General features: G+C 49.4%; 1 protein-coding gene across 3 annotated transcripts in view; it reads right to left on the minus strand.

Moving 5' to 3' along the window:
* SGMS2 (sphingomyelin synthase 2) overlaps window positions 1-14,227 on the minus strand; it is a 103,893-nt gene that overhangs the window by 89,307 nt on the left and 359 nt on the right. Inside the window, exon 1 of one of the 3 annotated variants that reach the window (XM_062199770.1) lies at window positions 13,922-14,142. The exons of 1 other annotated variant lie outside the window; for it this stretch is intronic. The gene's annotated coding sequence lies outside the window, so the exon portion shown is untranslated. Of the gene's footprint in view, window positions 1-13,921; window positions 14,143-14,227 lie in introns of those variants that run through there. One more of the 3 variants, XM_062199767.1, reaches the window with a different exon arrangement.

The following is a 14,227-nucleotide window of genomic DNA, read 5'->3' on the forward strand; positions in this document are numbered from 1 at the left end:
CTATTTCATCAGCTCACCCAGAAAAAGCAGGCACTGGAGCTCTGGTTCATCTGAACAAAAGACTCAACAGAGAACATCAGCCTACTAATTCATCAACCACAGGTGGCAGCTGGAACAGGAACCCTCCTGGCGCTACTGACGGTCACTTACTTGGCTGCATATGTCACCGAGACATCTTCATTGTGCTTCAGAGACAAAAGGAAGCCCGAGTGAAAATTCCAGTGATGACCTCATGACTTTTGGAGTGTCATCAATTTCGTCCCATACAAGTGCCTGCATGTGATACCACCAAGGAGAAGGCAACTCGAAGAAAGTTCCAAGGTATCTCTACTTGCTCTGGAATTACAGAGACATTCACCCTCACTCTCTCTCTGAAACACTACTATTGTCATTTTTAAGTATTTGATACGAGAGCTGACATTGTGGTATGGCAAGTTAAGCCACTGCCTATGACACCAGTATGCCACGTGGGCACAGGTTCGCATCCTGATTCCATTTTCCAATAATGCTCCCTGATGAAGCAGCCAGGAAAGCAGAAGATAGCTCAAGTGCTTGGGCCCCTGCCACCCATGTGCTAGACCGGGATGGAATTCCAGGCTCCTGGCTTCAGCCTGGCCCAACCCGGGGCTGCTGCAGCCGTAGTGGGAGCAAACCAGAGGATGAAGATTCATTCATTCTCTCCCTCTCTTCCTCTCTCCCCTTCTCCCCCTTCCCCTCTCTCCCCCTTCCCCTCTCCCTCTTTCACTCTGCCTTTCAAATAAAATAAAATCTTTAAAAAAAGTTTTTCACATGGCTAAAAATATATAGACGTATGGAAAGTTAGCTGCCCCTCCCCCAAAGTGGTTACTCTTACACGTAAAAAAAAAAAACAAAAACCAAAAACCAAAAAACAAAAAACACAGTCTTCAAGGAGTTATCCCCTTAATGTGTCCAGAACAATAACTCAGAAGGTCAGGCAGCTCCTTCCCAGGGCCAGCCTAAGAAACAAGTCAAAACACTGGTGTTCTGGAACTCTGTTTCCCCATGGCTGCTGTAACAAGTCAGTACACACTGAGCAGCTTAAGGTCACATACTGTTTTTCCCCTACAGTTCTGGGGGTCAGGAGTCCAGAACGGATCAGCAAGGCTGTGTCTGTTCCTCTCCGGAGCCTCCTGAGAATCCACCTCCTCACCTCTGCCAGCCTGCGGAGACCTGGCGTGTCGCGTGCTGCGTGCCTCCTGCACCTCCCGTCCTCAGAGCCAGCCAGGGTCACGCTTTCTTCACAATGCGCCACCTCTCTTGTTTGACTTCTCAGCTTCCTTATTCCCTGAATAAGGATTCTTGTGATTACCCTGGGCCCACCCAGACAACTCAGGGCAATCTCAGGGTCACCATCAGTGCAGCCTCCACATCAACCTAACAGGTTTCCAGCTCCTGCCATTATTCTGTCTTCCACTGTCTGAATAGTAATTAGAAGAGAAAGAGGGGCTGGCTTTGGGGCATGCAGGGTTAAGCTGCCACCTGCAACACTGGCATCCCTTATGTGTGCTGATTCCAGTCCCGGCTTCTCCCCTTCTGACCCAGCTCCCTGCTAATGCACCCAGGAAAAAGCAGTGGAGGATGGCAAAGTGCTTGGGACTCTGCACCCACCCGGGAGACCCGGATGAAGTTCCTGGCTTCGGTAAGGCCCAGCCCTTGGCTATTGCAGCCACCTAGGAAATGAACCAGCAGATGAAGATCTCGATCTCGATCTCTCTCTCTCTCTCTCTCTGTAACTCTGACTTTCTAAATAAACAAACAAATCTTTTTTTTTTTTTTTTTGACAGGCAGAGTGGACAGTGAGAGAGAGAGACAGAGAGAAAGGTCTTCCTTTGCTGTTGGTTCACCCTCCAATGGCCGCTGCAGCCAGCGCGCTGCAGCCGGCGCACCGCGCTGATCCGATGGCAGGAGCCAGGTGCTTCTCCTGGTCTCCCATGGGGTGCAGGGCCCAAGCACTTGGGCCATCCTCCACTGCACTCCCTGGCCACAGCAGAGAGCTGGTCTGGAAGAACAACAACCGGGACAGAATCTGGCGCCCCGACCGGGACTAGAACCCCGTGTGCCGGCGCCGCAGGCAGAGGATTAGCCTGTTGAGCCATGGCGTCGGCTATAAACAAACAAATCTTAAAAAAAAAAAAAAAATTCATGTGGACAAGCTACTCTCCTTCCAGGAGAATTTTTACTTATTCTAATTTTCAATTGGTGAAACCCCTGAAGTTGAAAATTAAAAAAAAAAAAAAAAATTCCTATTGGAACAGCAGGCCTGAGCTTGCTACTCTTGCTGCCAGGCCGAGGGCTCTCCAGGGGGACTGACCCGGGGGACCCATCTAGGCTAGAAGACCTGCTGTCCCTCTCTCAGACTCCACATTAGGGTTAACCAAGCACTGCAAGGCTTTCAGGGCGAGTGTTCAACACCACCATACTGAAATCTAAGCATCCATGTCTTCAACAGTGACATCTGAACAGATAATCTAGGGACCAGTGTTGTGGCACAGCAGGTTAAGCTGCCACCTGCAATGCCAGCATCGAATCTGAGCACTGGCTTGTGTCCCAGCTGCTCCACTTCTGCTCCAGCTTCCTACTAATGCACCTGGGAAAGTAGCAGAGGATGACTCAAGTGTCTGGGCCCCTGCTACCCACGTCGGGGACCTGGATGGAGAACCTGGCTCTTGGCTTTGGCCTGGCCTAGCTGCAGCCATTGCAGTCTTTTCAAATAAATAAAAATCAATCTTTTTTTTTTCCAAAGGGATAGATAATATAGTCTTAAACCTCTCCGTGGCCAATCATCAGGAGTTGATAGCATGTTTGCAATCTTTCCTTTGCTGAAACTGCACGTGTAAGAACACAGGTATAGCCTAAACTGCGGGCCATGCAAGAATCTAACACCAGCAGAGCAGCAGCTAAGCCCCACAGCCAGACTGCCAGCTTTCAAAACCTAATTCCCCTGTGTACTAGCTGTGTGACCTTCTGCAAGTGACTAAACCTCTCTGTGTCTCCAACAGAAATCCTTACAAACGGGGTTAATGATACCAACCTCTGAGTGCTTGAGGAGTAAGTAGGAGTGCTAACACCAAGAACAACGCCTGGCACCCCGTGCGCCTTCAAGGGGTAGGTTCAAGGAAATTTTAAATGTCCCTGCTTGCCGCTTATAACCTGCCAACCAAACTACGGGGGGATCCTGAGGGACCAAACTCCTCAGCCCTGGCTACTCCACCACAGAAGATACATTTGGCAGAAATGGGAAGGGAGTCGATGAGTCTCCCAGAAGCAGGCCATAGATGGCCCTAACTCAGCAGAAACAATGCCCTTTGTCGTGCTCCACGCTAGGTGGCGACTCCTGGGATAGGAATCACTAGGGGGTCACACAGCGCACTGCACGGACGCACACCCAGAAGACAGAGGCAGCTGTGTTAAATCAAATGCCTCAGGGCCTCCTAAAGACGGCCTCACAGCGACGCGAGGACAGTAAGGGTCTGTGATTGCTAACGGCCCCAGCATTTTCGGGGACAGTGGTGCCGCTGGTACAACGCTCCCCAGGAGGCTGGGCTCTGGGAGGGTCAGTACCAGCCGGGCTAGACCCACGCTCCCAGCATCTGCGGGAGGGCAGGCATATTGTGACTGCGCCTGCAGAAGCTTGTCGGCGTTCACAGCCCACGCTGTGCACTTCCCGCAGCAACAGCGCTGCAGTTCAACGGCGGGGGACAACCGGCTTCAGTCACTGCGTCAGTCCTAAAGGAAAGGGGGGCAGGAGGGCGGCAGACAGGACCCGGAGCCTCCGGGCACAGGTGACACGTTAACTCCTGGGTGTTCTAGCACAAAGCAGCAAGCCCCGTGCTGAGAACTAACTCGAGTTTTTGAGCCAACAGGTTTGAGACCCTTGTTTCAAAGGTTACAAGTGCAGGATATATGCCAAGAGCAGAGAGCTGAGCCACTGTGTGCTGTGAGCCAGCCTTCACTCTCACTGCTTTACATACATCAAGGAATGTGATTCAGGGCCAGCACTGTGGTGCAGTGGGTTAGGCCACTGTCTGCAAAGCCAGAATCCCATAGGGGAGCCGGTTCGAGTCCCAGCTGTTCCACTTCCAATCCAGCTCCCTGCTGATGTGCCTGAGAAGGCAGCAGAGAATGGCCCAAGCCCTTGGGCCCCTGCCACTCCCATGGGAGACCAGATAAAGCTCCTGGCTCTTGGCTTCAGCCTGGCCCAGCCCCAGCCATGGCAGCCATTTGGGGAGTGAACCAGTGAATAGAAGATCTCTTTCTCATTTTTTCTTTGCAATTCCTCCTTTCAAATAAATAAACAAATCTTTAAAAAAAAATAGTGTTATTCATAGGCTCAGCCGATGAGGTAAATATCTATTCTATTCCCATTTCGCAGATAGGGAATGGTGGCTCACCAGAGGCCACAGCTCAGGGCCACTGGAGATTTTCCAGTGAAAATGAACAATGGTGCTGGGACTCAAGTCCAAGGCTGCCTAAGGCTGTCAAGGTTACCTCGGCGTTATTCATGGCCTTAAGACAGCACATTTTAGAGACTGCAGACACACAGTCCTACCTCAAAACATATCCTTCCCTGCTCCCCCAAAGACTCCAAAATCTGACCTCTCCCCACAGCTGGTGGACAGGTGACTGGAAGTCCCAAGAGACCTGGGACATTAGAATCTACTAGGTCTGGCTTCAAATCCTGGCTCCACCTCCTATGCGTTCTGTAACCATGGGTGCCTTAACCTTTCTAACTGCCTTTCCCACCACATTCTACTTTGCAGGGCATGAAAACAGCGTGTCCCTGGACCCTCCCCAGGACTTAGCTCATAATAGCTTCCACTCCTGAGCCTTCACTGTTGCACCATACTCTCTTCATCTCGTGTGCAGTGAGGCTGGGCGAGCCGACTTGATTGCTTCACCTCTCTCCACCCAAAGGCTTAGCCTCACATCCAACTAATGCCACAGGTCTTGTGAAAGGCCTCCGTGTCTTTGCAGACAGGCCGCTGTCTGAAGGAACAGCTCGGTGGCACCCTGACTAGACAAGAAGTCCATGACCCAAAACCACTGGTCGTGTCTTTGACTCTCCTCTCCACCTCTTCATAAAAACGCATTCTTACACGTTTTGCCTAGGCATTAGATGAGACTACCTAGTGAAAGTGATTCCTAGGTATTGGGCCGGTGCCATGGCTCACTGTTAACCCTCTGCCTGTGACACCAATATCACATATGGGCACTGGGTTCTAGTCCCGGTTGCTCCTCTTCCAGTCCAGCTCTCTGCTGTGGCCTGGGAGGGTAGTGGAGGATGGCCCAAGTGCTTGGGCTTCTGCACCCACATGGGAGACCAGGAAGAAGCACCTGGCTCCTGGCTTCGGATCAGCGTAGCTCCGGCTGTGGCGGCCATTTTGGGGGTGAACCAAAGGAAGGAAGACCTTTCTCTCTGTCTCTCTCTCTGTCTATAACGCTACCTGTCAAAAAAAAAAAAAAAAAAGTGATTCCCAGGAAAAGAAGTGACCCCTTACCTGCCCCAGTGGTGTCTGTATGTCTGTTAAGGGGTGACAACTTCAGGACCATGCTCTCCACCTGGGCAAGCCAGAGGTGCCCTTGATACATCGTCGACACCTGTCAGCCCGACCCCTCCAGAATCACAGAACAGGACTACAGTCCCCACAGGAGGAGCCGCCATGTCCAGCAGGCCTCAGGATGAGGCACAACCCTCCCCAAGGGGCACACGCTATGAGCCTTTGGGTCGCTCCTATCTTTCTTTCTGCAGCTGTTTCCCCACCTCCCTTCTGATTTGTGGAGAATCACTTTTTACAGTGTCATTCTTGAGTGTTTCACATTTCACTTATCTGAAGACAGGTAATGAAATTCCCGTGGCAGGGTGCTCATCCTCCAATCTTCCATACACATGATGCCTCTGGTTCCATGGTTTTAGCCAACTGGATAGCAATCTGCCTTATTCAGATGCACAGAGCACTACACCTTGGCGTAGACCAGGTAAACTCTCAGTTAAGGGTGTTTAAGGCAGGTATTCCAGCTGCTTCCCAGTGTTATCTGAAGCTGGTCCTGACTTGGCCTACCCTCTCTCCACAAGTAAAACGTGTCCCTGCCAAGGAGCAGTGACAGTGGCACGACCAGCCGAGAGGGGTCGCTTACCAATGGGCCCCTAGGAGTCCTTCATCTGACTTGACTTTAGCAGACGGTGGTCTCTTTGGCCTTTCTGACCTTGCTCTAGTTTCCGTTCATTCTTCTCTAACAATTTAGGACGTGGCTTCTAGTTTTTAAAATTTCTTTAGGTGCTGCTGCCGCGCCAGTCAGGTGAGTGAGGGCTGAGGCAGGCAGGGAGACTCCATGGCTCTCAGGTCGGCCCCCAGATTGGGCGCCTCTGGTCTCTACCTAGCACTTGCCGTGTGGAAAGAGTGGTTTGGTACCCTGAGCCCTGCACCAAAGCGGATTCTGCTGAAGGGGCCCCTGCAAACCCAGGCTCCACCCTCAGGAACGGACTTCACTGCCTTCTCTGCCCGATTCGCCTTACTATTTGGAACCTCAGTTTCCCCTCTTGTGAAAGGAAATTAACCGTCGAGTTCCCAGCACACTGGGCCCCTATGCGTTCCTGTTTCTATGAATCACAACACGCATTCCTGGTTCCAAATCCTAGGTCGTCACCTCGTACACCCTGAGGCCCTTCTAGACTTCTATTCTCAGAAGGAACCTTTCTCACGTAACGTTCTCCCTAGCACCCATCTCTGCATCTCGTAGTTTCTCTGCTGTGTTGCACTGGAGCCCTTCTACCTGATTTATTTGCCTCCAGTCCTCTATCTTCCTGTCCAGTCCAGTCTGCAGTAGCCTGCAGTGCCCAAATACATATATATTTTTGTTGTTACTATTTTGACACATTCCTTAAGATTCTAAGTTGACAAAAATATGAACTTGCTCTTATCTAATTCAAGACCTTTCACAAAAAAAGCCCAACCTGTATATTAAAATTTAACTCCAGTGCTGGGGCCGGTGCCATTTGCTTAATCCTCTGCCTGCAGTGCTGGCATCTCATATAGGTGCTGGGTTCTAGTCCCGGTTGCTCCTCTTCCAGTCTAGCTCTCTTTCCAGGCCCAGAAGTGCAGTGGAGGAGGGCCCAAGTGTTTGGGCCCCTGCACCCACAGGGGAGACCAGGAGGAAGCACATGGCTCCTGGCTTCTGATTGGCGTAGCTCCGGCTGTAGCGGCCATTTGGGGAGTGAGCCAATGGAAGGAAGACCTTTCTTTCTGTCTCTCACTAACTCTACCTGTCAAATAAAAAAAATTTAACTCCAATGTATGATGCTTTATTCTTCACATAGTTGGTTGAAATGGTTTTTCAAAGAAGAGCAACAATAAGCCTCTGAGTGTTTGATACACAAATTGTTGGCATTTTTTTAAATAGCAGACTTTTCCTGTTTCCATGCCTTTCCTCATATTCCTTTCTGGCCCACCAAACTACCATTCCAGGGCCAGCGTTGTGGCATAGCGGGTTAAGCCGCTGCTTGTGGTGCCAGCCTCCCAACTGGGTGCTGATTTAGTGTCCCTGTCTGCTCCACGTTCAATCCAGCTCCCTGCTGATGTGCTGGGGAGCAGCGGGGGATGGCCAAGTGCTTGGGACCTTGCACCCACCTGGGAGACCTGGAGGAAGCTCCAGATTCCTGGCTTCAGCTTGGCCCAGTCCCTACTGTTGCGGCCATTTGGGGAGTGAACCAGTGGATGAAAGCTCTCTCTCTCTTTCTCTCTTAATAACTCTTTCAAATAAATTAAAAAAAAAAAAAAAGAACTTTACCATTCCACCTGTCACTCTTGTATGGCTTTTTTTTTTAACATTCAGTTTAAAGGCATCTTTTAAATGAAGCTTTTCTCCTTTACTGGAGCCCTATCACTCCCTGCCTCTTGGTTGATAATTCACAATCTAATCTGTATTAAAACAAATATTTCATTTACTTGAAAGGCAGAGTGACAGAGAAAGATCTTTCATTCTCTGGTTCATTCCCAAATGCCCTCAACAACCACAGTTGGGCCAGGATGAAGTCAGGAGCCAGGAATTTCACGTGGGTCTCCTGTGTGGTTGGCAGGGACCCAGGCACTTGAACCATCATCTGCTGCCTCCCAGGATTCATTATTCAGAAGCTGGATCCGAAGCGGAATAGCCAGGACTTGAACCAGTATTCTAATGTGGGAGTCCCAAGCAGTGAGTTAACCTGCTGCACCACAACACTTGCCCCTCCGATTTATATTTTATGTTAGTTGCATAACTACTTTGTCTTCTAAAAAGTATGTGTGTCTGGGCCAGCGTTATGGCATAGCAGGTAAACTGCTGCCTATATGCAGCAGGTATGCTGCTGCCATATAGGATGCCGGTTCGATTCCCGGCTGCTCCACTTCTGATTCAGCGCCCTGCTAATGTGCCTGGGAAAGCAGAAGATGCCCCAGGTTCCTGACCCCTGCAACCTCATGAGAGACCCAGAAGAAGCTCCTGGATCCTGGCCTCAGCCTGGTCCAGCTCTGGCTGTTGTGGCATTCTGGCGAGTGAGCCAGCAGATGGAAGATCTCTCCATCTCTCCCTTTCTCTCTGTAACTCAGTCTAGGTCTTGGCTGCCAGGTTACGCATCAGCAGGAAGCTGGATAAGAAGCGGAGCCGAGGCTCAAACACAGGTACTCCAAAATGGGATGCAGGTGCCTCAAGCAGCCACCTCACTCCTGTGCCAAAGACTGTCCCTTTCTTTAAAAGAAAAAAAAGGGATTAAGTAGGGGTATAGTGAGTGAAAGAAGGGATTGCACATGCAAGATGAATAGCCCAGTTAATGCAGCTTCTTTAAAATGAAAATAAAAACAAAATTTTAAGGCTGAATTTCAAATTGTTGCAAATAAATTTTTTCCTAGTCTGGCACTAGGGAAAACTAATTACCAAATAATTTAAAAATCCCATTTACACATTCTAGTAGCTGTTTCTTTAAATTCTGCTGTGAATAGTCATTATTATATATTAATTAATTGAACTTACCCAGGCATCTTTATGAAGAGGCTGGATTTAACACCACTCATATTCCAATATCCTTTATCAAAACTTTAAGGATAAATTAACTAGCAATACAAACCCTAGAAAAAATTAAAATTTTGTCTCTGGGTAACAAAGAAGCTAATATTAAAAAAATTTTTAACATGTAACTAAAGAAATGTTTTATATTTATAGTGAAGATTAATTAATGGAGGGGCTGGAGTTGTGGCATCGTGGGTTAAGCCTGTCTGTGATGCCAACACCCCATATATGTGTGGGTTCAAGTTCCGGCCACTCTGCTTCTCATCCAGCTCCCTGCTAATGGTCTGGGAAAGCAGAAGATGGCTCAAGTGCTTGGGTCCCTGCCACCCCCATGGGAGATCCAGATGAGACTTCTAGTGAATGGAAGATCTTTTGTCCGTTTATGTGTGTCTCTCTCTCTGCTTCTCCCTCACTCTATAACTGTGCCTTTCAAATAAAATAAACCTTAAAAATTTATTAGGCAGTCAGTGCTGTGGCATAGCAGGTTAAGCCGCTGCCTCCAGCACTGGCATCTCGTATGGTCCTGGCTGCTGCACTTCCAATCCAGCTCCCTGCTAATGCACCTGGGAAAGCAGAGGAAGATTGCCCAAGTACCTTGACCCCTGTCAGAGACTGGAAAGAGACACCTGGCTCCTGGCTTTGGCCAGCCCTGGTCATTGTGGCCATTTGGGGAGTGAACCAGAGGAGGGAAGATACCTCTCTCTCTCTCTTTGTAATTTTGACTTTAAAAATAACTATTTTTAAAAATTAGTTAATGGAAATGTCTTACTTTTTAAAAAGATTTATTTGTTTGAAAGTCAGAATTAGAGAGAGAGGGAGAGGTAGAAAAAAAGAGATCCTCCATCCATTGGTTCACTCCCCAAATGGCCACAATGGCCAAGTGCTGGGCCAGGCCAAAGCCAGGAGCTTCTTCTGGCTCTCCTACGTGGGTGCAGGGGCCTAAGCATTATGGGCCATCCTCTGCTGCTTTCCTGGGCCCATTAGCAGGGAGCTGGAATGGAAGTGGAGCAGCTGGGACTTGAACCAGCGTTCATATGGGAAGCCAGCATCACAGGCAGCAGCTTAACCCACTATGCCACAGTGCTGGCCCCACTTGCACTTTCATTAAATCAACCCAAAAATGTCTTACCAATGGTTTACTTTTCTAGAGTGAAAACAATAAATACGTAAGGTTTAAGAAATGATGTCCTATTTAAAACGGATAGAACTTACTCTAAGCCTCTTGGTCAATGTGCTAAATGCTACATCTGAAAGCATCTAACCCATCTACTTCATCGGGCACCAAGGAAGCAAAGCGCAGAAGTAGAACTTTTTTCAGAGGGCAACCTGGCAAAAGAGCACTACTCTATTCTGCTATGTTTCCCCACAGAAGTCCAGCTGCAGGGCTAATCACACAAGCACGAAGAGGACTTTGAGAAAGCTTGCTGTGTTCCCTTTTCATCAGACAGATCCCCTGCGGAACGAGCTACTGCTGTACACTGTGCAGCTCCATAGAGAAGGCTGATCCTGTTGCTGAAGTCTTCTGAGACACAGAAATTAAAACCCTCAAATCTTAAATTAAATGGACACAAAAACATCTCTAATTATGAATTTAAAAAAAAAGGCAGCTAAATAATTGTATTTTACAGATAACATCCCCCCAAAAAAGATATTTCAAACAGAGCTGCTGAAAATAGTAAAACCTAGAAATAAACTAAGTGTCCAATAATAGAGGATTGGTTGAGATGCAGCCATATAATAGACAACTAAAAAAAAATGATGCTAATAATTAGTATCTTAGAGATATCGAGAAGTCTACATTTGGGTGGGGGGAAAAGTTACAGAATAGTATAAAGAGACCAAAACCGGTTTTGTAAAGAATAACTTTCCAATTGTGCAACTTCAGGAAGGTTACTTAATTTCCCTCAATAGGGTTTCTCCTCAGTAAGGAGAGAATGATAATAAGAGTAGCTACTCCTACGTTCAGAGTAGCAGCTGACATGTCGCTTGGCCCACAGTAAGCTCAGCCCACCTAAGTTCTTCGTGTTACACATAGGGGGACAAAAGAAGGAGTGGACATGATATGATAGTAAATGATTTTTCTAGGTGGCGAGGTTACAGAGGATTTGTTTTACCTGTACTTTAGGAATTCTTGTAACTAAGACGTTCTTTATGAAGAAAAATAATAAACTGCAACATTCACACATGACAATAATCCTCTTAAAGATCTACCATAGTGCTCTCTTGACAGAAAACAAATCTGGGTTGAGCTGAATTGACCCTTCAGATTTCATTTAAACAAGCGTGCTCTGAAATATGCAAAATTACCTAAACTTGAGGGCCAATCCTGTCTGTAAGATTTTTAATGGGTAAAGCAAGGCATATTTGCTTTGTCCAGCCTGGTAAAAATGTAGGAATCCCAACTCAAGAACCTCAAAAGGCCTCCAGCTCTCCCACCACCAGCAGGAGGCAGTCTATGGAAGCACTTCTGGCTTCCTCCTAACTCCCCAGCCCTCTCCTCCTTTCTGACTTTTTCCCCTTCCATAATCAAAGCCTGGGCTCTCCTGCTGGACTGCAAGCCTCAGGGCAGTGAGTTTCTCCCTCAGTTTAGCATCACTGGCATCTACCACAGTGGCTACGCAGTAGTTGCTCATTAAATAATCAGCAAATAAAGAAGCAAAGAGTGGTAATGTTGTGGTACAGCAGGTTACACAAGCCCCTTGCAATGCCAACACCCATACTGCAGGGCTCATTCCAGACCCCACTGCTCCACTTCCAGCTGAGCTCCCTGCTAATGCGCCTGGGTAAGCAGGAGAACGGCCCAAGTACTTGAGCCCCTGCCACCCACCTCAGAGACCCAGATGGAGCTCCAGGTCCTGGCTTCAACCTGGCCCAGTGTTGGCTGTTACAGGCATCTGGAGAGTGAACCAGAGTAATGGAAGAACACTTTCTCTCCCTCTCTCACTCCCTGTCACTCTGCCTTTCAAATAAATAAAATCTAAATTTAAAAAAAGTTTAATAAATGTTTGATAGCAGCTCAGGACAAAGGCATCAACTCCCCATAATATATACATAGATAGGTCTGAAACTGCCTAAAATTCTCAGTAATTTTTCCTTAAAAGAGTAGGGAAAGTATTATGTTCTTAAGAACAGTACTGGTTATCTTAATAGATGCAAGATTATTTTTATTTCCCCCTATATTCTGGGTAAAGTCCCACACAGTCCTAGAGAGTCTCAGTTATTTTCTCAAAAAACACAACTAACAAATGACTGCGCTGGCAGCCTCTGCGCTCTTGGTTTCCAGCTCTGGCAATCTCCCCCCACTGGGCTGCGGGAGGACTTCGCTCCTGCCCTTCCACCCTACAAGTTGTGGCTGTTGACATGGACGTGGACATGGTAAGAACAAGTGCTCTCAGCAACACCTGAGGCACTGCCAAGGCTTCTTCCGAATCTTTTCCAGGGCTTTTATGAAGTTCAGGGAGAAAAGAAAGCTAGAACCGGGAACAGCCGCCCAATGTTGTCCAAGATCCCCGCAGGGTTCATAAGTCACCCAGCGTTACTTAAAAATGAAACTAAAGAAACCAAATTAAATATTAACTTGTTTCAACACACACACTTCAGCCAGAAGACCATTGCGAAGCAAGACTATTAGCAGACCAAGGAAAAAGGGGGCAGAATAAGGAAATCTGGCATTTCTCAAGAAAAAAAGTTAGCTTCCCACACAGCTCTTCTCCCGCAAATTCCAGGTTTGTCCCTTCCAGCCGCTGCTCTGTCATTCCACAGTGAGTGTCAGGTCCTAGGTGGGAACCCAAACCTTCTCAGGTATCCACTCAGAAATGTTTAACTTGCTGAAAACATCACTTTCCACTCCCAGGAACGTGCCCAGGGCTAAGCCCCCGCCCACCAGGTTGGTAATTAGGGAGTCCTGTGGAAATGAATTGCTGAAAACCTAAGCCAGCTGGAACACACTATTATTTATATACAAACAGTTACAATTTGTCGGAGTCCGCTTTGTACCAGACGTGATGATTGGCCTTTTGTGTTTTCCTCTTCACTGGCCTTATTACCAATCCTTATTTAATCCTCATTATTATCCGAAATAGTGTAATCCCATTTTCCTGGGTCAGAACGTTTCCCGTGCCGGAGGGACCCCTTGTTAATCGACGAGGTTAAAGGAGTGAGCTCGAGGATTTGGAAAAGTTAAAGCAGAGATCCAAAAGCCACGCTGAGCCCAGGGCCACCAAACGGCTGAATCTCTTCAAAAAACGTAACGCACGGGTCAAACTGATTTTAAGGTCATTTTAGAGCAGTCGGGACTTGGAAGCAAGAGGCATGGCAAGATTAACAAACAGAAATGAACGATGACAAGGACGTGTGAGGAGGCTGCACGACGCAGCCGCGGGAGGGTAACGCTCGCCCTCACCCACGCGGGCCGCCACCGGCGCCGACAGCCAGGTCTCCCCTTCACGCCGCGGACAGCGGCTCCGGACGCCCGCCGCTGGGCGGGCTCGGTGCGTGCAGCCCAGAAGGCGGCTCTTGCCGTTCCCACATCATCAGCAAATGCCTCCGCGCGTCAGTCCCTCCTCCGCCACCCGAACTTCAGCCGTGACCTGCCGGGGGAGCTCCGCACCCACCTACGGTTGAACCTGCGTCCGTTCACCGCCAGGACCGAATTACGCGAAATGTGTGGTAAATGAATGAGCTGACTGCTCGCAGCAAGGAGCCCAAGCCGCACATCCATCCTCCTGCAAACCAAATCCAGGAAGGATGCCCTGAGCGGGCAGGCTGAGGGGCGAACCGGGGCCACGTCTCCCTGGCGCTGTCGCCGGAGGCGCCGCGGCGCAGCCCATCCTCCTCCCCGGCCCCTCCGGGCGCGCCTTACCGCTTGCAGCTGGGGCTCCGGGCACTCCCGGCCGAAGGCACTTGCTCCCGGGAGGGGCAGCTGCCGGTGAACCGGGCCCGCTGCCGCAGTCGCCGCGGCCAGCCTGCCTCCGGGGCCGAAGCCACCGGAAAGTTTGCTCCGGGTCTCGCTGTCCGCGCCGCGGCCCCGCCGGGGGTAAGCAGCTCTCTGGGTCGCTCCCGCGGCCGCCGCCCCCGAGGCCGCACTCGGCGGCCGGCGCTGCAGCAGGGGCCGGGCGCGGGGCGGCTCCTGGCGCGCCGAGGGCGGGGTCTGCCCGCCCCGCTCGGG

This window comes from Lepus europaeus, chromosome 8 (assembly GCF_033115175.1).
Source record: "Lepus europaeus isolate LE1 chromosome 8, mLepTim1.pri, whole genome shotgun sequence".
Classification (NCBI taxonomy): Eukaryota; Metazoa; Chordata; class Mammalia; order Lagomorpha; family Leporidae; genus Lepus; species Lepus europaeus.